This window comes from Pinus tabuliformis, chromosome X (assembly GCF_031772625.1).
Source record: "Pinus tabuliformis cultivar Carrire ecotype Pingquan chromosome X, CPIR1, whole genome shotgun sequence".
Taxonomy (NCBI): Eukaryota; Viridiplantae; Streptophyta; class Pinopsida; order Pinales; family Pinaceae; genus Pinus; species Pinus tabuliformis.
The window spans coordinates 210229017-210256623 of NC_142308.1; positions in this window are offsets into that span (position 1 = coordinate 210229017).

A 27607-nucleotide genomic window follows, 5' to 3' on the forward strand; every position below is an offset into this window, starting at 1 on the left:
GTTTAGGCACTAGAGCATATGCATCACAACCAAACACTCTGAGTTTAGAATAGTCACAAGGGTGTCCTTTCCCTACCTCTTGCGGAATCTTGCAGTCTATCGCCATCGATGGAGATCAGTTTATCACATAACAAGCTGTTGCCACCGCTTCCGTCCACAACTCCTTTTGCAACCCAACGTTACTCAACATACTCCTTGCTCTCTTTAGAAGAGTCCTATTCATGCGTTCAGCAACTCCATTTTACTGAGGAGTATAAACCGTGGTCTTATGTCTCTCGATCCCTGCATCCTTGCAATAGCTGTCAAACTCCTTGGAAGTAAACTCACCACCATTGTCAATTCTTAAACATTTTATTGTTCTACCAATGCTGTTTTCTACCAATGCTATAAACTGCTTGAAAACTGAAAACACATCAGACTTCCTTTTCAACATGTAGACCCACACTTTCCTAGAAAAGTCATCAATGAATGATACAAAATAAGACGAACCACCATATGAAGTTGTAGGGGCTGATCCCCAAACATCGGAATGGATATAATCAAGTATGCCTTTACTAGTATGTTTGCTTGTTTTAAACTTTTGTTTACTTTATTTTCCAAACAGACAATGCTTAGAGAAATCTAACTTTCCAGATTTTAGATTTGGAAGTAACTTTCGATCAGCCAAAATTTTTAACCCTCTTTCACTCATATGCCCCAATCTTTGATGCCATAAGTGAATGGAACTACTGTCATGTTCAAAACACCGTAGACACATAATCTGACCCTGTACTTCCTTCTAACTGAAATAGATTTCCTACCTTCTTAGCTTTCATAACTAGTAAAATACCTTTGTAAATTTTCATTACTCCACCTTGAATTATAGTTTTATATCCATTTGAATCAAGTGCTCCTAATGAAATCAAATTTTTTCTTAAATCTGGTACATGCCTCACATCAGTTAATATTTTTGTTGTCCCATCAAACATTTGCAGTTGTATGCTCCCAATTCCCACAATATTACATGTTACATCATTACCCATGTACACAACACCATCATCAATTGATTTATATGTCGTAAACCAGTCTTTATGAATACACATGTGGTTTGATGCACCGGAATCTAACAACCAATGTTTACCATGATTTGACACATTAACTGATAATACTTCATCACTCATACCTGAACCAGATGTCGAACCTGTATCTGTCGTATTTTCCTCCTTCTTTTCTGTCGAAGAATCTACTTTAGAAGTTTGCTACTGTCACTTCCAACAGTCCTTCTTTAAATGCCCTGATTTGCCACACAACCAACACTTTAGCTTACTCTTCTTCCCTTTTGACTTTGAACGTGAGTCGCTCGGCCTCCTGGAGTGTCTTTCTTTCGAACGATCTCTAACCATCATAGCTTTTGATGTAGAGGTTTCGGAATGCGACCTTCTCCTTGTTTCTTCCGATAATAAGGATGCAACTACATCATCAAACTCAATAGTTTCTGATGAACTAAGACTTATAGAAGTAACAAAATGATCCCATGATTCAGGCAACGAGCACAATAAAGTAATAGCTTTATCCTCGGATTGAATATTTACTTCTATACTTTGTAATTGCACAAGAAGAGTATTAAAAGCATTTAAATGATCAGCAATCGATGTACCTTCCTTCATTCGCAAACTGTACAACTGTCGCTTTAGGAGAATCCTATTGGTTAAGGATTTGGTCATGTACAGTTTCTCCAGTTTCGTCCACAAACCAGCAGCTGTTGTCTCCGACACGATATTAAACAGGACATCATCAGCTAGACACAGTCGAATAGCACTTATCGCTCTTTCATCCATCTCGGCCCACTCATTATCTGTGATGTTGTAAGGCTGTTTGGATTTGCCCAACAACGCCTTTGCCACACCATGTTGGACAAGCAAATCATACATTTTCACCTTCCAGATCTCGAAATTATTCTTGCCATTAAACTTCTCAATTTCAAAATGGGCACTTTGAGTTTTCGCCATCTTGTATCAGCAAAAAACACAATAATCTCCAAAAAACCAATGTTTAAATACTAGCAATTAAAAAAAACTGCCTATGCCTCGTAGCCTTTGTGTTTAAAAAATAATTTGTTTTTTTTGCTGTGTGAATTACAATGTACCAATTCTGCAATTTGTAACAAATATATATATCACCGCACACCATAACAAAAAATAGCTCGAATCACCAATGGAAGGACTGATCCGCTTCACCAAATATCTACTCCACCTCATTTAAATTCATTAAGATCTAGTGAAAGGCATGTTTCCTCAAAAACAAAACATTTTCAGATCTGGTGGTTTCCTCATGTACAACATTTTTAAATCTGGTGGCTTCCTTTAAGAGAGAACGAATGTGGTGGATGGATGCTAGTATCCCTTATGATTTTCGGTGGACAAAATTACGGTGCAAGTTAAATAAACTACTTAGCATCCCTTATGATTATATGCGCTGGAATATATTCGTTACTGTAATGCCTCCGCATCACCATCACGCACAATCACCAGCGCAACGCCACCATTTAATAAAAAACAACACAAATGAAAAACAGTGCTCGAACTTACACGCACTCTCCAGCACGCACTGCAATCTTTCATATGCAGGTTTCCACCACCAGGTCTCCAGCACGCACCTCAATCTTCCAGCACGCACCTCAATCAATTCAACTGCACCAGCACCAATTTAAGGCTCCATTCATACTCAGCAATCATACGCATCACATGCATCCTTTAGAGACACCACGCATTTACTAGCAATTGTAGATGTTTATGTAGACAACATTACAGAATCCACGCTACCACACGCTTCCCAAAACGAAGCTCTCTATAGCAGCACGCAATACCACAGGCAACCGACGGAATAAGCAGACGATCCACCAGCAACGATCCACCTCCACGCAGGTTCAATCACGCATCAGCATCTGCACCGCTTCCTTCAACTGTGCCGCTCCTCCAACTCGCTCTGATACCAATTGTTGTAGATCAGATGCACAGTTAATTAAAAACAAATGCTCAACACAATAATCATGCATAGGAAACACGGAAATTTAACGTGGTTCACCCAACCAATCTGGGCTACGTCCACCAAACATAGGCATCGACAATTCTTTATTAATCAAACAGGAGATTACATAAATCAAATCCTCACAAACTCTCACACACTAAAACACTCCGTATGGACATCTTATTTATAGCAAAGAGAATCTAACTGCCTCATAAATCCTTTCACATCAAATTTAGGATGCATTAACTCCCTCCCAACAAACTGGAGCTAATCTAGGAACTAATTCCTATTGTTGTCACCTACTGAGATTTTTGCCTATTTTATTAAAACAGAAAATCTCAACACAATCTAATTCTCTTCAATGATTGATAGACTGACCATAGCATTAAGGGATTTTGGAGCAAAAAAACTACTAGAGTGTGTATGCACGTGATTGAAAAGAAGAAAAAATAAATTTAATCACCATACCTTTTGAAGATGAAAGACAAGATTTCGTATTTATTAGGAAGTAGTTATTAGGATGTTCCAACTAAAACGTGAGTTGTGCAACTCTCTTGGAATTAGGGAGTCGAATGACAGGAACCTTGGACATGCCAAGAAGAATGCTTGTAGCACCTATAGATATATGAGTGGCCTTAGAACCGTTATTTTGTTGGCAACCAAGAAACCCTCGGCAATGGAAATGTGAACCATGTTTTCAAAGTCATCGAGTAGAAGAGGCCATGCAACACCCACATCTACACATACCCAACGTATCCATAATCAAATCCATCGAAGGGAACCCATCCAGACATCTCCAAAGCCCTCTTTCTCACGGGATCAACACTCCTGCAGTCTCCCCCAAGAGTTGATTCCAGGGAATAAGAATTTGCTTTTCCATAACTCATAGTGGCACCTCCCCATGGCTTATGACATGAAGAAGGGGCATCAAATTTATCATATTCTCCCTTCATCTCCTCATGAGAAAATAGGAGAGTGAAATCAATGAGTTCAGTTCACAAGGTGGGATCCAATAGTCGAAGTGGTCGGTTAATGAATTTGGTTGCTCTCAGTTACCGAAGTCCATAAGAGTGTTAATAAAATTAATTTTGAAATTTTGTTTTCGAAATAACTTCACATGTCTTATTCAATGAATAATGTTACATATAAATATTTTAAATTTTGGTTTAAATTTTAAGAAAATTAAGATATTATAAGGAGGTCATCAATCCCACTCTAAAAGATTAAGAGTATCTCTCTGTTTTAACTAGTTCAAAGAAGAAAATTAATATAGCCAAGATTAGAACGAACTCTCATGAGCTCCATAGTGAAATGGGTCATTGGGCAGTTCCTAAAACACCATGGACGAACATCGAGGATGAAAATCACTTCCTCTTAGAGTGCCCTGAGTACAACCACATTAGATCTCAATTTCAAAATCTTTGTTGCAACACTGACCTTCCTAGCCTTTTACGTTGTCAAAATTACAGTGAGCTTGGGAGGCTTCTCTCCAAGTTTTTTGAGCGTGAGAATAAAATCTCAAATCAAACTAAATAATTTGTTTCTTTAGATCCGATAGACCAAAATTTGGTCTCAATGGACGTTCATCTTCATCATCATTTTGATTTTCTTTATAAGAATCGAAAGACTAGGTCTATCACGATTAAAGAGTCACTTCACAGCACATGTATCTATTCGACATTCCCTTTTTCTTCAATGTGAAAATTTTCTCAAGTTGTATAATTTTTGTGTGATATTTATTATTTAGAATATTTTAATTAGTTTTGTAAATTAATTATAAATATATGTATGTTTTAAATTAATTATTTTTTATTTAGATTTAGTTTTTTGACATTATATTTATATAAATTTATTTCATTTAAATTTTAATATATTTACGTCGTAAGGCGTTTCCCTCTGAAATCCATCCCCCTTTTTGCCTACCTGTCATGCTTGGACACCGTACGATTAGATGTTAGACGATTACAAAGACTTCAACCGTCGATCCTTGTGATGCTCTGTGCTTCCCTCGCTACGAAGGAAAGAATCGTTCAGGTAAGGGTGGGTGCGGGGTTAACACCGTTTCTTGAATTCATGGAAGATACTCTGATTCCTCGTAGCCTCCATTAATCCCGACATATTTACAGTAAAAAATGGTCCATTTCAGGTTTAACGAGCAAGCCCAGGATGGCTACTCAATATGTCGAGATGAAGGACTCAACAGTCGCGGTCTCCAATTCTTTTGCGCCATTGCCTCCTTCGATTCTCATGCTTAAGTTCTATGAGATTTTGCCATTGCAGGTAGTGCCTGTTTTGCCCGTGTTTGTGTTGAAATTGAGGCATATTTGTGGGTGTTGCAGATCTGAAGATTACTGGGCTTCTAGTACCCCCCGACACACGAGAGTTAGCATTGCTAATCTACTCTCGAAAATCAGCGACAAGGCACAGATTTTGGGCTTCATCACACCCATCACCATCACTGGGAGCTAAGGCTGCTTATAGCATGGTGATTACTTCATGGCTTCAATGATTCCGGGCTATAAATGGTGATTTGGTGATTCTGCTTTGGATTTGGTGTGTCTTTTGCAATTGTTTTTTTAAGGTTTCAGGCCTGGGGATCTAGGTGGGTGTTGGTTATTTAGCGATTTTCCTTATGGGTTTCTGTTATCCTGAATGTTTGGCCAGGTTTCATATTGATTGCCTCGTGATTTTCTACGTTTCTATGAACTTTTAGTGCTTATGTGTTGATTTTCATGGGTTGTTGCCTTGCGGATGCCTGCTATCTTGTTTGCTCAGTGGTGTTTTTGGTTGATTTTCTATCTGGGTGCTTCTGTTTCATGGCTGCCATGGAATTTATGCCTAACGGTGAAATACCCACATAACATGCCTATTGGGAGCTGATCTCACATGTCCTGTTGCTGGTTTTGTGCCTTGGCTTTCTGTTTCATCTACACGCTCTGATTTTTGTGTCTATGATCTGTGCTTCAGGGGGTTTTCCAGAGCTGATCTTTATTGCTGTAAATATCTAAGCGAGAACCTATGGATCAAAGTTGTAGAAATCAAATCAGACCCATGTGTAGATAGTACTATATTGCTGCCTCAGAGAGCAAGCAAAAACCATTGCAAGGAATCCTATAGAGATTTTGATAAAATCCCAAGACCAGCTTATTTGACCCTTGAAGCAAATGACTTTTCCCCCACAGAGATTCTGAAGCGGTTCTTCTGTGATATCCCGATCCAATTTTGTTCCTGGACATTTTCTTGTTTTTCTAGCATCACTTTAGGTGTTTTAGGCGTATATTTGCATCTGGGTTTTGGTCACAAGACATCAATCAGATCCGTATAGGATTAGAATGTCTTCACTGGTTTGTTTTCCATGGATCTCTGGCAATGAGCTCTCTTAAGATGTTTTTTTGTTTTTTCTTTTGTGAAGAAGCTCAGGGATCAAATTGACTCCATATTTATTACGCATCCGCGTTCTCACCATGGCCTAAGGTCTAGACTGGCTGCTGACAGATTTGAGATCTTATGCATGTATGGTCTTAAGCACAGTTCTAGACCAGATTAAATTGTCCAGTATTTTCCAGGCTGTTGCATGGCTATATTTTGGGTGTCTATTAGCTTTGTTCTGTTGTTTTCTCTTTTTTGATATTGGCATAATAAATTTTTCTTTGCTGGGTTTCTAAATTTGGAAAAATTATATAGGCTGTGAAAGCAGTCCATTTTATTTGAGATGCAGGTTTTCGGATGGTTTTCTAAGGTCACCAAGCCTGGTAATACCTCAGCTCATGATTCTGAGACTTAACTTCTTTCCTTCCCTCCATCTTTCAAGCGGTAACCCTGTCATGATTTTTCTGTTGCAGCAGTGGGGAGCTTTGCTTATTATTTTTGTCTTCACCATCAGAAATGCGGGTCTATCGTAGTCTGGAGGTGATTGGGAGCTGATCTCACGTGTCCTATTGCAGGTTTTGTGCCTTGGCTTTCTGTTTCATCTACACGCTCTGATTTTTGTGTCTATGATCTTTGCTTCAGGGGGTTTTCTAGAGCTGATCTTTATTGTTGTAAATATCTGAGCGAGAACCTATGGATCAGAGTTGTAGAAATCATATCAAATTCATGCCTACCCATGCCAGTAAAGCAAGTGTGAGCTTATGCTTTTTTTGATGCCCCATTGGGTTGTAATAGAGCTAGTTATTTGAAGTGAACTAGACTAGTGCATTTTATGATAAGAGGCTTGCACAGGAGGTTAATGGTGATGCCCTTGGAGAGGTATGGGTTGACTTATCATTTTGTTATTATTGTGATTAATATATCTCTATCCTTCTGTAACTGTCTCATGTTTGGGAAAGTTTGTAACTAGTTGTAATATGTTGTGTCGTCACCTTCCAGGAGTTCAAGGGATATGTCTTCAAAATTATGGGAGGATGTGATAAGCAGGGTTTTCCAATGAAACAAGGAGTTCTTATGCCAGGTCATGTACGCCTGTTATTGCACAGAGGTAAAATATTAATCTTCATAATTTTGTTCTTGTATGATATGTTATCATATAGTTTCATACCAGCAATTTAGTAGATTATTCAGATCAATATTTATTATCTTTCTCTGGGCACCCCCTGCTTTAGTGGGTATGGAAGGCGTAATGGTGAGAGGAGACAAAAGTCTGTTAGGGGATGCATTGTTAGCCCTTATCTTTCTGCCTTGAACCTGGTCATTATTAAGAAGGGTAACTACTGAATCTGTTTATTTCATTGATGTGGATATGTTGCAATTCTTGATCCCCTATATTACTTGCATGAATTTGTGGACCTTCTATTTGTAGGAGAAAATGATCTTCCAGGTCTGATGGACACTGAAAAACCAAGGATGCAGGGACCTAAAAGGCCATCCAAAATCAGAAAATTGTTCAATCTTTCCAAAGAGGATGATGTTAGGAAATATGTCAACACATACCGTCGAACTTTTCAGTCTAAATCAGGTCTACAATCGTACCTTATGTTAGTGTTAATTATTGCAGGAGTGAGAGTTTGGCGAAAAAGAGAGCATCCTGTGTTTCAACTAGATCAAAACCATCAGTTGCTTAGTATTATGTGCTTTTATCTATTTATGTGAGGTGAACTCCCTTGATTTGCATGGCATTGTACTGAGTGCAATTTTAAAATTGGAAAGCAATGTTTTGCTTATTGAGTATTGTTTGGGAATATATAGTCTTGGTATACTTTGATGAAGGCTCAGACTGCAGGATTTTGAATATATGTTAGCAACTGTAATTCAAAAGCATTTTTTGCAGCTTTGGACAAAAGAAAAGTACTTTTTATTTTTATTTTTAAATTCAAGTGTTTTTATTTAATGATTCTAGTTCTTGCTATGGCTGGAACAGGTAGGGTTATATATCTTGTATCTTTTCCTTGATGTTACTTTTGGATTGCAACCCTTATGATATGTATGGTGCACACCCCCTGCCTTTATGCTCCTCAAAATACATCATGATAATTATTTTCTATAGTTTGGCATTGTGTGATGTTTTTATTATAAATTGAGTCCAGCACAAGCTATATTGGTAATTTGGCCAAGTTGATTATTTTTGGTACCCTTTGATCTGAGGTGAAACTCAGGTAGTGGTAATGTTCCCCAAAATATTTTCTTATATACCTAGTTTAACTACAAAAAGCAAGGAGTACTTAATAACAATACATCTTGGCTTGTACTTTGAAAGCACAACTCTAAACCTAAGACACAATTTATGTTTTTTTAATGTATTTGTGAAATTTATTTGCTATTGTTGCAACACTTGCCCATATTATACTCCTCAATGGAAGGTGAGCTTTCTCGTAACCTTTTATTTGTTTTCCCACACATCATATATTTCTTCCTCCCAATTGAACTATCCATTTCCCTAGAAAATCCCTATTAATAGGGGCAACAAAATGAATTTTGTACTCACCAGAAAACCATGCTACTTCCAGAGATCAATAAAATTTTCTAAAACTGAAAGAAAATGAGCTTATGTTGTTTCCTTTTTCGTTTCTGAACAAAACTGATACTGGAAGAGATGCAGTTATCTTGCCTTCCAAGAGTACATAAAAGGAAATTAGTACATCAAAACCTTTCCCATGCCTACCCATGCCAGTAAAGCAAGTGTAAGCTTATGCTTTTTTTGACGCCCCATTGGGTTGTAATAGAGCTGGTTATTTGAAGTGAACTAGGCTCGTGCTGAAATTTATTTTCTATTGTTGTGAAAATAGCAACCAGGTTACAATGTTGTTGCGGAATTTATTATTGGGTACTTATTACCTGGAAAACCAATTGCCAATATCCTTTTCAAGACTTATGGAAGGATTAGTATAGTACATGCTCTTTCTTTTCTTGTCGACTTGAAGCTTGGGCACTACATGAAGATTCCTCCACGTTGCATGTATGTTGCTTAGGTGTGGCTCTTATAGTTTTCAGTTTTCACTTCTTCTATAGTGTTCAATCTTATAAAATAATTTATAAACCATAAGTATCATTTTTTCATGGGGTTCAGTTTTTTATTAATTATATTTGAGTCCAGGGGCTAACTTGTGGATGTACACAGCTTGTGGGCACAATAGTTGCAGGTACAATCAATCTCTGCATTAGATGGTGGATGCTGACATGTATAGAGAATATTTGTGATGTGGACTCTCTGCCTCCTGACAACCCTTGGACATGTCTAAAGGACAGAGTAGCCTTTGATGCATTAGTCACATGGGGCTAATTCAAAATTTTGATTAGGTTTTATGTAATACAAGAGGTTGCATTAGTAAGTTTTGAAGTTACAATAGTAGTGATTAAAATCAATTTGCAATTATAATATTACTAATTATAATGGCTAACAAAAAGTTGATAAAATAATCCCACAAAACCCCAAAGAATCCTTATTCAATCTCCATCCCAATTATGGTATTCATATACATGAAATACGTTTTTACTTAACTTTGTTCTGTTGTTTTCTCTTTTTTGATATTGGCATAATAAATTTTGCTTTGCTGGGTTTCTAAATTTGGCAAAATTATAGGTTGTGCAACCAGTTCAGCTTATTTGAGATGCAGGTTCCCGGATGGTTTTCTAAGGTCACCAAGCCTGGTAATACCTCAGCTCATGATTCTGAGGCTTAACTTATTTCCTTTCCTCCATCTTTGAAGCAGTAACCCTGTCATGATTTTTCTGTTGCAGCAGCGGGGAGGTTTGCTTATTATTTTTTTCTTGACCATCAGAAATGCGGGTCTATCGTAGTCTGGAGGTGATTGGGAGCTGATCTCACGTGTCCTGTTATAGGTTTTGTGCCTTGGCTTTCTGTTTCATCTACACGCTCTGATTTTTGTGTCTATGATCTGTGCTTCAGGGGGTTTTCCAGAGCTGATCTTTATTGCTATAAATATCTGAGAGAGAACCTATGGATCAGAGTTGTAGAAATCAGATCAGACCCATGCCTACCCATGCCAGTAAAGCAAGTGTGAACTTTTGCTTTTTTTGATGCCCCAATGGGTTGTACTAGAGCTGTTTATTTGAAGTGAACTAGACTCGTGCATTTTAAGATAAGGGGCTTGCACAGGAGGTTAATGGTGTTGCCCTTGGAGAGGTATGGGTTGATTTATCATTTTATTATTATTGTGATTAATATATCTTTATCCTTCTGTAACTGTCTCATGTTCGGGAAAGTTTATAACTAGTTGTAATATGTTGTGCCACCACCTTCCAAGACTTCAAGGGATATGTCTTCAAAATTATGGGAGGATGTGATAAGTAGGGTTTTCCCATGAAACAAGGAGTTCTTACTCCAGGTTGTGTATGCCTGTTATTGCACAGAGGTAAAATATTAATCTTCAAAATTTTATTCTTGTATGATATGTTATCGTATAGTTTCATACCAGCAATTTAGTAGATTATTCAGATCAATATTTATTCTCTTTCTCTGGGCAACCCCTGCTTTAGTGTGTATGGAAGGCGTAATGGTGAGAGGAGATGAAAGTCTGTTAGGGGATGCATTGTTAGCCCTGATCTTTCTGTCTTGAACCTGGTCATTGTTAAGAAGGGTAACTACTGAATCTGTTTATTTCATTGATGTGGATATGTTGCAATTCTTGATCCCCTATATTGCTTGCATGAATTTGTGGACCTTCTGTCTATAGGAGAAAATGATCTTCCGGGTCTGACGGACACTGAAAAACCAAGGATGCTGGGACCTAAAAGGGCATCCAAAATCAGAAAATTGTTCAATCTTTCCAAAGAGGATGATGTTAGGAAATATGTCAACACATACCGTTGAACTTTTCAATCTAAATCAGGTCTACAATTGTACCTTATGTTAGCATTAATTTCTCCTAATTTAATTTGTTTTGTACATTTTTTTTCTTTTGGGAACATCACCTATATTGAATAAGTGCATCTTAATAGCAGTAAGTATGATGTCATCTAAGAATTCATTTTCTCTTATTTTTTTATTTTCAGGTAAGACACGGAGAAAAGCTCCAAAGTTTCAGAGGCTTGTAACACCATTGACTCTGCAAAGGAAGCATGCTAGAATTGCAAAAAAGAAAAAAAGAATTGCTAAGGCCAAGAGCGAGGCAGCTGAATATCAAAAGCTCCTTGCTTCAAGGTTGAAGGAGCAGCGTGATTGCAGGAGTAAGAGTTTGGCAAAAAAGAGAGCATCCCGTGTTTCAACTGGATCAAAACCATCAGTTGCTTAGTATTATGTGCTTTTATCTATTTATATGAGGTGAACTCCCTTGCTTTGCATGGCGTTGTACTGAGTGCAATTTTAAAATTGGCAAGCAATGATTTGCTTATTGAGTATTGTTTGAGAATATATAGTCGGTATATTTTGAAGAAGGCTCAGACTGCAGGATTTTGAATATATATTTGATCCAGGTGGATATTGGTGGCCACCCGCCAAGTCCACCTGGACCCCCACCATTGTCTTTCTCAGCATTTTCAGTTTCCTTAATTGTAGCACAACTTACTATTTTTAGCAGTTTTTCGGGTCCTGAACTTCCGGAGCTGTTTTGAGGCCCTAAACGACGTTTTTTGGGGAATCTGGGGGCAACACGAGTCCATGGAATGGACTGGTGTTGCTCGTTCCAACAATGATAGTGCTCGGATAGATCTTTCTAATGAGCTATTGTACGCGTCAAACGAAGATCATATGCCAAAGTTACGACCCCGGGAAGTTGATGTACCAACTTACCCCAAACGGGGCCCACAGTTTGGCGTTTCATCTCCTAGGGTTAGGTTTTGGAATGTTAAGGGTTTTTCCATTGTTTCTCAACAATAAATAAGCCTTCGAGCCTCATTGTAACACAGTTCAGAGGCATGTAGCCATCACATCTCTTCTCAGAGATAAGTTACCATCGCCCTAGCTAGTTTATTTCCATTTCTGTTTGTAAGCATATTTCAGTATTTTCCATTAATGAAATGAAGTATTATTTCCGCTGCATCTTTGTGTATATGGTTATCTCTGTAATTTGTTGCGTTCCTGTTTAAATCTGGATCAGTGGTATCAGAGCGGTCTGCTTTTTCTCTGTTTTTCTTTGCATGTCCCCAACAAGGTCGGGATATAAGGAGTTAGGGCTTGAACTGGTTGAACCTTTGCAAGACCAGCCTCGCAAATCCCGACGGCCTCCCATGGCAGACGAGAAGAAAGACGAGGGGGCAGGAGATCCCATCAAAATCTTGCTCGAAGAAGCGCTCGAGCGACAACGGAACGCGATGATGGACAGCTTTGCGCAGATCCTTCAGCGGCTACCCAGAAGCGGCGCATCGGCTTCCAGCAGCTCCTCTGGAAACGCCACACCCTTTAAGGTACAAGTTAATTTTGAAATCCCCATATTCGAGGGTCAGATAGACGCCGATGCCGTAGATAAATGGTTAAATCTGCTAGAGGGTTATTTTTCTGTTCATGAATTTTCGAGTCGGGAAAAGATTGTTTTTGCTCTTCTCAAAGCAGCCCCCCACGTCAAGGACTGGTGGGAAACCTACTGCGAGCAGAAGGATGAAAGTACTGGCTCACTATTTTCAGCCGCACCCACCTGGGATTCTTTCCGGGATGCCATCAAGGAGCAGTACTACCCTGTCGGAAGCTATGAGGATGAATACATAAAGTGGACCACGCTGCGGCAGGGAAGGGACCAAGATGTGCCAGAGTTCACCAATCTTTTCCATACCCTTCGCACAAAGTTGGGTATCAAGGATTCGGAGCAACATTTGATACTCAAATACCGTGGCTGCCTGCACAAGTACATCCAGGAAGAAATACAGTTCCTAAACATCCCCTCGCTCGGCGCAGCATACCGGTATGCCGTCAAGGTCGAGCAGAAGTTTAAACAAAAGAAGCGAGACTTTGGATCTGCGAATCCAAAGCAGGGGAAAGGTGCCCCTAAACCACAGAACAAAGGACAAAGCCAAGGCGGGACAGCCCAAGACAACCAGCCGAAGCTGCAAGCAAAGAGCAACGCCGCGAAGCCGAGAAAGGACACTGGAAAATGGTGCGAGTTCCATAAGAGCTCCACTCACAACACAAGTGAGTGTCGGGCCAAGCAGTCACTGGTGGCTGAGCTAAAGGTTTCAGAATCAGATGCATGTTCCGACTCTGAGTCAGAACCCGATAAGGGGTATGAAAAAGGGAAGCAGATCATTGATGCGGATCCCAGCGCCACTGTTGCTACCGCAAAGATCCAGAAAAATGAACCCGAAGATCCAGAGGAGGAGGAGCGTCTCTTCCACTCCCAGATGTGGGTAAAGGGCTCCCCGATACAGTTCATTGTTGATAGCGGGAGTCAAAAGAACCTCATTTCGGCAGAGGTCGTGAAGCGGTTGGGCTTACCGACCACAGCACATCCACAACCATACACCATTGGGTGGCTTCACCAAGGCGAGATCTTCGCGTGAGCCAGCAGTGTCGCCTTCCATACAACATCAAGCCCTTCACGGATGAGGTATTGTGTGACATTGCTCCCCTTGAAGTTTGTGATGTATTACTAGGACAACCATACTTGTGGAAGCGACATGCTGTGTATGAATCAAGGCCCCGTGCTGTTATTATTACATTGGGAAATAAGTTGTTCAGGATACCAGAGGTAGCACCACCTGCCGCCATCTCTTTGATTACTGCAAAACAATGCAGTAAGATCATTTCCAAAACCAGGAAATTTGTTTTCCTGATGATACGCCCTCAAGGGAAGAAGAAGACAGTGGCCGCGGCCTCCAAACGGGGTCCCTCTGCACGGCAGCTACAGATGGACAAGATTGTGGAGGAGTACGAAGACATCTTCACCTCCTCGGCAGGGGTTCCTCTGCACTGTCAAGTCAAGCACTCCATCGATCTGACCCCAGGTGCGCCGCTACCCAATGGACCAATTTATCGGCGCTCCGTTCTGGAGAACAATGAAATCAAGAGGCAGATTCAGGAGCTCCTGCAGAAAGGTCACATCCGTCCGAGTTCTTCGCCCTGTGGGAGCCCGATAGTGTTGGTACAGAAGAAGGATGGGACGTGGAGACTCTGTATTGACTATCGGGCGCTGAACAAGATCACTGTCCGTAATAGGTACCCGATCCCGCGGATTGATGACCTCCTAGACCAACTAAAGGGGGCGAAATATTTCAGCAAGATCGATCTGAAGTCAGGATATCACCAGGTACCAATTGAACCCTCAGATGTGTGGAAGACTGCCTTCAAATCCAAGGAGGGCCTCTTCGAATGGTTGGTCATGCCTTTCGGATTGACGAATGCTCCTGCAACCTTTATGAGGCTAATGGATGACATCTTGCGGCCATTCACCAACTCCTTTGTAGTAGTATACTTGGATGACATTCTGATCTTCAGCCAGAGTTGGGAAGAGCACCTCCACCACATCCGACAGGTTCTCCAAACACTGCGGCAACACAAGCTATGTGCCAATTTGGAGAAATGCACTTTTGGCATGACCGAGGTTCAGTATCTGGGATACATCATTGATGAACAGGGGGTGCATGTCGATCCAGCCAAGGTCCAAGTCATTCGGGATTGGCCCTCTCCAACCACTCTAACAGAGCTCCGCAGCTTTCTAGGTCTTGCCAACTTCTACCGCAGGTTTGTGTTGGGATTTTCTCATATTTCTTGGCCCTTGAGTCAAGTCACCAAGGGCGGGGCGAAAGCAAAATTCTTTTGGTCTGAATCTCAACAGAAGGCATTCAGGGAGTTGAAGGATCGCCTCTGCACGGCACCAGTGCTCGCGTTACCAGATTTACAACAACCATTTGAGGTCGAGACAGATGCCTCTGACTATGCTATTGGGGCAGTCCTTACTCAACATGGACATCCAGTGGCATATCACAGTGAAACACTTTCAGACACAGTCCGGAAGTACCCCACTTATGATAAAGAGATGTATTCCATTGTACAGGCCTGCCGACAATGGAAGCATTACATTTTGGGGAAGGAAACGGTCATCCACACAGACCACCGACCTCTGCAGTTCATACAGACCCAAGGGAAATTGCAGAATGATCGCCATCAGAAGTGGTCTACATACCTGCAACAGTTTCACTTGAATATCAAGTATAAAAAGGGCAGCACCAATAATGTTGCAGATTGCCTCAGTCGACCACCGATCATGGCGCTAACCACCGTGCTCAACTCTTGCGGGCACGAGACTTCTGATTGGCCACTTCTCTACAAAAGCGACCCAGAATTCGGCCACACATACCAGACACTCTTGGAGGGTCGGCAGGTTGCAGATTTTCACCTCCAGATGCCCTATTATGCCACCTCGGTCACCTTTGTGTTCCTTCAAGCGAGCGTGCCAAGATGATTTGGGAAGCACACTACAGTCGGGCTGCTGGGCATTTCGGGGTCGAGAAAACAGTGGCAGTACTGCAAAACTATTTCTATTGGCCGAATCTTCGACAGGATGTTGGGAAGTACATCCGATCATGTACTGCCTGTGCCATTGCCAAACCGACCATTAAGAAGCAAGGCCTCTATACCCCGTTGCCTACCCCTAGTCGACCTTGGGAATCCATCTCCATGGATTACATGTCAGGCCTTCCTTCCACTAAGCATGGAAATGACTGTGTTTTTGTGGTCGTCGACAGGTTCTCAAAGATGGCCATTATGATGGCCTGCAAGAAGAATATCACAGCAGAAGCCACTGCTAAACTCTTCTTTGAACGAGTGTGGGTGCACTTTGGGATCCCACAGTCTATCATCTCAGATCGGGACAGTCGGTTTCTCAGCACCTTTTGGTCCAGTCTCTGGTCAATGCTGGACACCAAACTCACGAAGTCCACAGCCTTCCATCCTCAAACTGATGGCCAGACAGAGGTTGTCAATAGGATGATTGTGCACATTCTGCGCATGTATAACTCAAAGCATCCACGCACATGGGACGAGAGCCTCCCCTACGTTCAGCACAGCTACAACCGAGCTCTTCACAGCTCCACTGGCCATAGCCCTTTTCAGGTGGGTTTGGGATTCCAGCCACTATGCCCCATTGATGTGGCCATGCCACTTGCAGCTACTCACATGAATTCAGCTCATGTCCAGTCCGAAACAGATAAGGCCACCAGCTTCATTGAGCGCATCCAACATATTCGCCAGCAGGTCCATGACATTCTTGAGAAATCAAATGCCAAGTACAAGCAGCGACATGATCAACATCGGGTGCCACACAAGTTTCAGGTGGGCGACAAAGTCTGGTTGCATTTGCAAAAGGAACGCCTTACTGGAGCCTATCGGAAATTGAGACCACTCCGATATGGTCCTTACACCATTACTAAGGCTATGGGAGACAATGCATTTGAGCTCAGCATTCCCCCATTCCTTGGCCTGCACCCAGTATTCAATGTGGACCGCCTTCGGCCATACTTTCCACCATTGCTAGACACATCCGACATTGCAGAACAGCTCAAACCCACAGAATTAAATCCAGATTGCATGGAACAAGCTGCAACTGATCGGATCATGGACACACAGATCAAGAACACTCGCCAACAGAATATCCAACTGTATCGAGTTGTCAAAGCGGGCCAACTCCTTCAGCAGGGCAAGTGGCTCACCAGGGAACAAGTTCAGCAGAAGTTTCCTCATCTCATGGGAGGATCTCAACGCAATGGGGACCATTGCTTCCTAAGGGGGGAGGAATGATCCAGGTGGATATTGGTGGCCACTGCCAAGTCCACCTGGACCCCCACCATTGTCTTTCTCAGCATTTTCAGTTTCCTTAATTGTAGCACAACTTACTATTTTTAGCAGTTTTTCGGGTCCTGAACTTCCGGAGCCGTTTTGAGGCCCTAAACGACGTTTTTTGGGGAATCCGAGGGCAACACGTGTTGCCCGTTCCAACAATGATAGTGCTCGGATAGATCTTTCTAATGAGCTATTGTACACGTCAAACGGAGATCATATGCCAAAGTTACGACCCCGGGAAGTTGATGTACCAACTTACCCCCAAACGAGGCCCACAGTTTGGCCTTCCATACAACATCAAGCCCTTCACGGATGAGGTATTGTGTGACATTGCTCCCCTTGAAGTTTGTGATGTATTACTAGGACAACCATACTTGTGGAAGCGACATGCTGTGTATGAATCAAGGCCCCGTGCTGTTATTATTACATTGGGAAATAAGTTGTTCAGGATACCAGAGGTAGCACCACCTGCCACCATCTCTTTGATTACTGCAAAACAATGCAGTAAGATCATTTCCAAAACCAGGAAATTTGTTTTCCTGATGATACGCCCTCAAGGGAAGAAGAAGACAGTGGCCGCGGCCTCCAAACGGGGTCCCTCTGCACGGCAGCTACAGATGGACAAGATTGTGGAGGAGTACAAAGACATCTTCACCTCCTCGGCAGGGGTTCCTCTGCACTGTCAAGTCAAGCACTCCATCGATCTGACCCCAGGTGCGCCGCTACCCAATGGACCAATTTATCGGCGCTCCGTTCTGGAGAACAATGAAATCAAGAGGCAGATTCAGGAGCTCCTGTAGAAAGGTCACATCTGTCCGAGTTCTTCGCCCTGTGGGAGCCCGATAGTGTTGGTACAGAAGAAGGATGGGACATGGAGACTTTGTATTGACTATCGGGCGCTGAACAAGATCACTGTCCGTAATAGGTACCCGATCCCGCGGATTGATGACCTCCTAGACCAACTAAAGGGGGCGAAATATTTCAGCAAGATCGATCTGAAGTCAGGATATCACCAGGTACCAATTGAACCCTCAGATGTGTGGAAGACTGCCTTCAAATCCAAGGAGGGCCTCTTCGAATGGTTGGTCATGCCTTTCGGATTGACGAATGCTCCTGCAACCTTTATGAGGCTAATGGATGACATCTTGCGGCCATTCACCAACTCCTTTGTAGTAGTATACTTGGATGACATTCTGATCTTCAGCCAGAGTTGGGAAGAGCACCTCCAACACATCCGACAGGTTCTCCAAACACTGCGGCAACACAAGCTATGTGCCAATTTGGAGAAATGCACTTTTGGCATGACCGAGGTTCAGTATCTGGGATACATCATTGATGAACAGGGGGTGCATGTCGATCCAGCCAAGGTCCAAGTCATTCGGGATTGGCCCTCTCCAACCACTCTAACAGAGCTCCGCAACTTTCTAGGTCTTGCCAACTTCTACCGCAGGTTTGTGTTGGGATTTTCTCATATTTCTTGGCCCTTGAGTCAAGTCACCAAGGGCGGGGCGAAAGCAAAATTCTTTTGGTCTGAATCTCAACAGAAGGCATTCAGGGAGTTGAAGGATCGCCTCTACACGGCACCAGTGCTCGCGTTACCAGATTTACAACAACCATTTGAGGTCGAGACAGATGCCTCTGACTATGCTATTGGGGCAGTCCTTACTCAACATGGACATCCAGTGGCATATCACAGTGAAACACTTTCAGACACAGTCCGGAAGTACCCCACTTATGATAAAGAGATGTATTCCATTGTACAGGCCTGCCGACAATGGAAGCATTACATTTTGGGGAAGGAAACGGTCATCCACACAAACCACCGACCTCTGCAGTTCATACAGACCCAAGGGAAATTGAAGAATGATCGCCATCAGAAGTGGTCTACATACCTACAACAGTTTCACTTGAATATCAAGTATAAAAAGGGCAGCACCAATAATGTTGCAGATTGCCTCAGTCGACCACCGATCATGGCGCTAACCACCGTGCTCAACTCTTGCGGGCACGAGACTTCTGATTGGCCACTTCTCTACAAAAGCGACCCAGAATTCGGCCACACATACCAGACACTCTTGGAGGGTCGGCAGGTTGCAGATTTTCACCTCCAAGATGCCCTATTATGCCACCTCGGTCACCTTTGTGTTCCTTCAAGCGAGCGTGCCAAGATGATTTGGGAAGCACACTACAGTCGGGCTGCTGGGCATTTCGGGGTCGAGAAAACAGTGGCAGTACTGCAAAACTATTTCTATTGGCCGAATCTTCGACAGGATGTTGGGAAGTACATCCGATCATGTACTGCCTGTGCCATTGCCAAACCGACCATTAAGAAGCAAGGCCTCTATACCCCGTTGCCTACCCCTAGTCAACCTTGGGAATCCATCTCCATGGATTACATGTCAGGCCTTCCTTCCACTAAGCATGGAAATGACTGTGTTTTTGTGGTCGTCGACAGGTTCTCAAAGATGGCCATTATGATGGCCTGCAAGAAGAATATCACAGCAGCAGCCACTGCTAAACTCTTCTTTGAACGAGTGTGGGTGCACTTTGGGATCCCATAGTCTATCATCTCAGATCGGGACAGTCGGTTTCTCAGCACCTTTTGGTCCAGTCTCTGGTCAATGCTGGACACCAAACTCACGAAGTCCACAGCCTTCCATCCTCAAACTGATGGCCAGACAGAGGTTGTCAATAGGATGATTGTGCACATTTTGTGCATGTATAACTCAAAGCATCCACGCACATGGGACGAGAGCCTCCCCTACGTTCAGCACAACTACAACCGAGCTCTTCACAGCTCCACTGGCCATAGCCCTTTTCAGGTGGGTTTGGGATTCCAGCCACTATGCCCCATTGATGTGGCCATGCCACTTGCAGTTACTCACATGAATTCAGCTCATGTCCAGTCCGAAACAGATGAGGCCACCAGCTTCATTGAGCGCATCCAACATATTCGCCAGCAGGTCCATGACATTCTTGAGAAATCAAATGCCAAGTACAAGCAGCGACATGATCAACATCGGGTGCCACACAAGTTTCAGGTGGGCGACAAAGTCTGGTTGCATTTGCAAAAGGAACACCTTACTGGAGCCTATCGGAAATTGAGACCACTCCAATATGGTCCTTACACCATTACTAAGGCTATGGGAGACAATGCATTTGAGCTCAGCATTCCCCCATTCCTTGGCCTGCACCTAGTATTCAATGTGGACCGCCTTCGGCCATACTTTCCACCATTGCTAGACACATCCGACATTGCAGAACAGCTCAAACCCACAGAATTAAATCCAGATTGCATGGAACAAGCTGCAACTGATCGGATCATGGACACACAGATCAAGAACACTCGCCAACAGAATATCCAACTGTATCGAGTTGTCAAAGCGGGCCAACTCCTTCAGCAGGGCAAGTGGCTCACCAGGGAACAAGTTCAGCAGAAGTTTCCTCATCTCATGGAGGATCTCAACGCAATGGGGACCATTGCTTCCTAAGGGGGGAGGAATGATCCAGGTGGATATTGGTGGCCACTCGCCAAGTCCACCTGGACCCCCACCATTGTCTTTCTCAGCATTTTCAGTTTCCTTAATTGTAGCACAACTTACTATTTTTAGCAGTTTTTCGGGTCCTGAACTTCCGGAGCCGTTTTGAGGCCCTAAACGACGTTTTTTGGGGAATCTGGGGGCAACACGAGTCCATTGCCCGTTCCAACAATGATAATGCTCGGATAGATCTTTCTAATGAGCTATTGTACATGTCAAACGGAGATCATATGCCAAAGTTACGACCCCGGGAAGTTGATGTACCAACTTACCCCCAAACGGGGCCCACAGTTTGGCGTTTCATCTCCTAGGGTTAGGTTTTGGAATGTTAAGGGTTTTTCCATTGTTTCTCAACAATAAATAGGCCTTCGAGCCTCATTGTAACACAGTTCAGAGGCATGTAGCCATCACATCTCTTCTCAGAGATAAGCTACCATCGCCCTAGCTAGTTTATTTCCATTTCTGTTTGTAAGCATATTTCAGTATTTTCCATTAATGAAATGAAGTATTATTTCCGCTGCATCTTTGTGTATATGGTTATCTCTATAATTTGTTGCGTTCCTGTTTAAATCAGGATCAATGTTAGCAACTGTAATTCAAAATCATTTTTTGCAGATTTGGACAAAAGCAAAGTACTTTTTATTTTTATTTTTAAATTCAAGTGTTTTTATTTAATGATTCGAGTTCTTGCTATGGCTGGAACAGGTAGGGTTATATATATTTTATCTTTTCCTTGATGTTACTTTTGGATTGCAGTGCTTATGATATGTATGGTGCATCCCCCTGCCTTTATGCTCCTCAAAATACATCATGATAATTATTTTATATACTTTGGCATTGTGTGATGTTTTTATTATAAATTGAGTCCAGCACAAGCTATATTGGTAATTTGGCCATGTTGATTATTTTTGGCACCCTTTGATCTGAGGTGAAACTCAGGTAGTGGTAATGTTCCCCAAAATCTTTTCTTATATACCTGGTTTAAATGCAGAAAGCAACGACTACTTAATAACAGTACATCTTGGCTTGTACTTTGAAAGCACAACTCTAAACTTAAAACACAATTTATGTTTTTTTAATGTATTTGTGAAATTTATTTTCTATTGTTGCAACACTTGCCCATATTATACTCTTCAATGGAAGGTGAGCTTTCTCGTAACCTTTTATTTGTTTTCCCACACATTATATATTTCTTCCTCCCATTTGAACTATCCATTTCCCCAAAAAATCCCTATGAATAGGGGCAACAAAATGAATTTTGTACTCACCAGAAAACCATGATTGAAGGTCTATATTCATACCATATCGTAACATACATAGAACATAAAGTCAACTTACACTTTTGATATATCGAAGGGTCAGAGTGAGTTGAGATTGATGGTGAATATTCATATCAGGTTGTAACTTGCAGAGTTTTTAACCATAAGTTACATTCCAATGAATCTAACAATGAATATCAATAATGGTGATTGAATTTTTAAATGGGTGGAGTTAATAGAATTATAACAAGTGGGTTCCACCCAATATTCCCACTGATTTTAAAGTAAATTCAAATTAACTCACACGTACAATTTATAGTGTTCTTCCTACCTCTCCTCTCCTTTGGCTATAGCTTTCCCATTGAGCAACTTGGTAGCTTCATAGTCATGAACAACGATTTATATGCAATATTAATTCAATAATTAATAAAAAATAGTGTGAGGCACCCTAAATCAATTTCATTTCTGCTACATCTCTACATTTCATTTAGATTTGCCCATTCCCATGTCCTGATTGTTCCTCAATTTATGCCTTACGGCGTTTCCTTTGCAACATTTGGTGCAAATGCTAGTTATATTTACACTTAAAGGTGTTTTCTTTATGGAGTTGACTTTGCAAACACTTTTCAACTTAGCCAATCTCCGCGCTGCATTTTTGTCGTTCCTTCTTATTGAAATTTAACACGTGATTTATTTTGTATATGGTTTTTCGGGTCTCATTTACTCCATATTTGAGTCTCATTTAAATCGTCTCGCAGCATGATTTCATTGATAGGATAACCTGCTGGGTTTTTCTCAGGGTCCTGTAGCATAGGTAGCCAATGATGACATCGTCGACCCTTCCTCTTCCTTTGTCGCGAATATTTTGGACTACCTCGACAAACACGCATAGGAGGATGACATCAGAGCTGATTCTACCTGGTCAGCATTATTTTTCCTAGAGGAGGACTTACACAGTCAAAAAAACTTCAGGCTCTAAATGACCCAGCAGTGATACCTCCATACAAATCTTGTGCTCATGCACAGAAATAAAAATTCTCACACATAATTAGCAGTTTCGTTGGGAATTACACACCAAAAATCATAGTAACTTCATAGTGAGCATCGACATCCCCAAACATTTACAACACTTCATAGCAGACAACGACTTCCCAAGTATTTAGAACATGGTTGATCCAGCTAAGAGCAGCCCCACACTCAACTCCTCAGACTATCGTCTCTTATATAATCAAACTGATGCTTTCTAAAATTTGTTCTTTGTCAAATGCTAATGTAATTAATTGCAAAGAATGTTGGAGTGAATGAAATTTTTATGGTCGAAAGATTTGATGGCAGCTGGAATAATTGATCCAATTAAGTTGGTTAGGTGTTGTTATGTAGCACCCTTTGCAAATACCTTCTTGACATTGGATGTCATCATAGTTGACATAAAGGAACTGAAACCTAGTGTAAATTGCATTGCGTAGCTTTCTATAGGCTCTACGCTTTAGCAGTCAGCTCTGGCACTTTTCTTCCCACAAAATCGCTGGTACCCAATCATACTTTTTCAACTTGCTATTTCCCTGAAGAATGGTCGATAAATTAATTTTAAGATCAACAAATTTATTACATAATTTTTCTGTCTATGGGCAATAGGGGGGATTCGATTCAATCTCCTATGGTGAAATAATTTGTTGCCACTTCAAGAACTTCATGAAGGAATTGTATCTGATAAAAAAAAATCAAACTCTTTGTTGAGCCACTTAAAGTTGGTGTCAAGTTACTTGTCGCTGTGAAGTGTGTGTACGTGAAGCTTGTTGGAAAGGTAGAGGAGCTTAAACACAAATTCACACACAAGACACACGAGCTACGACTCTTCTTTTGATCACACAAAAACTTGATAATTACAATGAACCCAGTGAAGGATATTTAACCTTTTCAAACTAGCGACTTGTTAAAATATCTTGAAATGTGTTAGGTTCCTATACCAATAGGAGTCATAATTTTGAATGACTAAGATTAAGCCTATAATATTGTACATACCTTTGCTTTCAGCAAATGTTTTCCATATTAAAAAATTAAAAAATGTAAAGAGGTTATGTCTTAAAAGAATAAACAAAGGACAAAAAGAATAAGAATAAGGTCCAAAAAAATGAAAATAAATGAACCCCGAAAGACAAAAAGAGACCATGAATGTGAGCAAGTCAGAATGCCACTATTATTTACTTTAATACATAATAAATGATTGTGTGCAGTTTGTTCTCATGCCACAATCCATGATAGTCAAATTGTTTAAACTTGACTATTTCATGTTTTGAATTTTATATTTATAGTTAGAGAATAAAATATGACCAAACAGTGTAATCTTGGTAGATCATTAGATAGGTAGAGTAAACAAAAGGTGCTCATTAGTTTAATCTAAGCCCTTGGATGATATAAGGTTAGAATTAGATAGTTTTTTTTCTAAATAAAAGAAAAAGTTGATAAGGGTTTGCTAGCCTAAATACACTCAAATAAGGAAAGAAAAAAATGGTAGGATAGGTGAATGGGTGAGTAATAGAAAGGTTGCATGATTACAAAGATCACTTGATAAAAGCACATCCATTATGCTTAAATGATATGTTTCTATGTACAAAAAGCATTTTACAAAGGCAAAAGCAATGGTTCACCAGTTCGAAATGATTAATTCCCCATCATTCATTTTAACCCCTATAACACTCACTAATTTCCCTTTCATAATAAAAATATTAATACCTATAGTTCTTTTAAGTCAAAGAGGCTCAGAGCATTTCTCTGACTTCTGGTGGGACCGGGCCCTCGGCTTGATGACTTAAGAAGGAAAGGTGTTAAATTCTATTGCAATTCATTCACCCCCCTCAGAAAACCCCTTTTCCTAAGGTTAAATTATTTCTTCCTAGGAAAACCCTATGATAAACGTATTTTATGCAAAAACCCAACAAATATATTTATCCTAAGTACTAAGTGTATGGAAAGCGCATAATATTTTGTATACCTAAGTACGATGCCCCTTCCAGTCATTTCACCTCATATTAACTTATTAATTAAATATATAAAATTCCCGAAAAAGCCATTGGCCTGTATATGTTTAAATCCTTTATATAAAGTAATTGATCCAGGTGGATCTTCAGACACAGTGGCATGGAAAATATCAAAATTCAAAGAGTTAGAAAAGTAACTATCCTGACATCAGATCGAAGTGCTCGTCGCTCTGATTCCAATGGTGTGAACGACACTCCAATCCGAGTCTGGATGATGAAGTTGTGGAAGAACGAGTTTACCTTAGTTCCTTTGAAAATGAGACATTTTCTCTTAAAAATGGACTTAAAGCCTTTAGAAGGAAAATCGCAATCAGAGAAGTCAAAGGGGCAGACTTAAGAAGGTGCAACGGAACCCTCGATCAGCAATCTCTAACTAAACCGCAATCGAGGGCAAGCAATCGGTGATATCGGGATGGAGAGGTCAGAACCGGGCAGAGCCGATTTGCGATCGCAATCGGTGATCGGAGCAATCGAGAAAACTAGAACCTCATGCCATTATATGAGTGGGATGTCAATGCGATCGGCTAACGCTGATATCGGCGATCGGAAATTGGCAGTCGGAAATCCCTGCTGACAGTACTATTGACAGATTGATGTGCCTATTGCGATATGGGGGCTGGACCTGATAGGTCTATGAGCCTGATTTGATAAACTTTGAGATTTGGTTTTTAAGGTTTTGGTCAGAATTATTAGTGTTTGACGGGTTTTTGTGTATTATCTTTTTAAATGATAAAAAGCTATCTTTGGGGTTTTGTTGTGCCCGCCGATCCTTCTACTGAATGGCTTCTATTCTAACAAAAATCGACCTCCGATTTTTAAGCAGCATTGTATTATAAAGCCCGATGATTGGAAAAGTGTAGGAGGAGAGGATTTTTAGCACACAGTTCGAGGCAGCAACTTGTAGGAGGGTCGATTGATCATTTTGTTTGAATTGGGTGAATTTTATATGGTTTTTTCCCCTCTCGATGCCAGGGACGCAGTGGTGCTGTCCATTTCTCCATCTGAGGTCTCCATTTCATAGTTATTTTCCAAAATGGAGGTATAAGCCTCTTTTTATGTAACTTGTGATTGTAATTCTCTTTTTTTCATGCCATTTAATGAACAAAGGCCTCCCCATTGATCGAGTAGGGCCCAGAGATGTTGTTCGAGTTGGATGAACTCTGTTATCAAGTCTTGTTGTCTTCTTGTCATGCCTCTATGTGTTTTTCTTCTTCTTTCTTGTGTGCACATTAATTTCTGCATTAAGATGCAATTTCTACATGTGATTCTTTTGATACATCTATAAGAAAAAGATCTCTGGATGAAGTGGTATCAGAGCAGGTATTTTTAGATGTGAATTGCATGTTTGTATGCTAACAAGAGATAGAATCCTAAGAGGTGAAGGGAAATTAGAGCCTTTCAATCCCGAAGCAAGGTGTGCACATCGAGGGAGAAACAAGGCAGAAGATGATGCTCATCCTGAAGTGGAGTGAAATTTCCGCAAGATATTTTATTCAATGGCAGAGAATATCAGTCAGTTGGTTTTAACGCTGGAGAAAGTAGAGAAGAGAAACCCAGAAGAACAAGGTTCAGCACATGGGAATGGTGGAGAAGAACCCCCTCCTTCTCCTTCTGTGAGTGAAGGTTCTCCTTCCTCTCACCACCATAATCATAGAAATTCAAAGGATGCATCTAAGAAACATTTCTTTAAATTAGATGTTAAATTGTTCTTGCCATGTTTAATGGTGAAAGTAATGCAGAGAAGCTTAATAATTGGATTAGGTAGATTAAGGTCTACTGCAGGATTGAACAGATCGCGGAGGATGAGGCAAAGATTCAACTGGCCTCTCTACGACTGAGCAACACCGCTCTCATTTGGTGGGAGTGAAAATTGCAGCACAGTAAGAATGTGGGTAACCTCTTTTCCTCATGGCTTGATTTTATTTCTGTGTTAAAGGAATAGTTTTATCCTTTAGGATACAAGCAAAAATCTTTAATGAATTGGTAGTATTTAAGACAAGGCAAAGGTCAGGATGTTCAGAGTTTTACAGAGGAGTTTAGGAAGCAAGCACTTAATCTGGGTATCGCACTTGATACACTTGAAGTTGTAACTAAGTATATTGGCTCACTACATAGTTATGTTAGGCATTCATTGTTGTTGTTTGAACCAACCACTATTGATGCAGCCAGCGTAAAGGAAATCCATATTGAGAACAGGGGAAAAAATGAAAGATATGATCATTCCAGAAAACCACCGTTCAAGCCTCCCAATGGAAAATCTAAAGTGAAATGGAAAGAAAAGGAGAAGAAGACGGTAGCAGCCAAAGAAGGAGAGAGGCTATATTGCAATCACTGCAAAAAGGAAGGCCATGATGACGATCACTGTTGGAAGCAACACCCAGAAAAGCGTCCAAAGAATTATGGAGGAAAAGGGAAGTAGAAGACAGTGGCAACTGTGCAGCAAGACCTTTGATCGGATTCTGGAGATGAAGAATTAATCACAGCCGCGGGAACAAAAGGTACTCTTACACCTCATGTTAATTCTGAATAGCATCAAGGCACTAGTTCTGTAAATGAGTCCCTTCCTAATGATCGAAAGAGAATTGAACTATTTCATATCAAAGT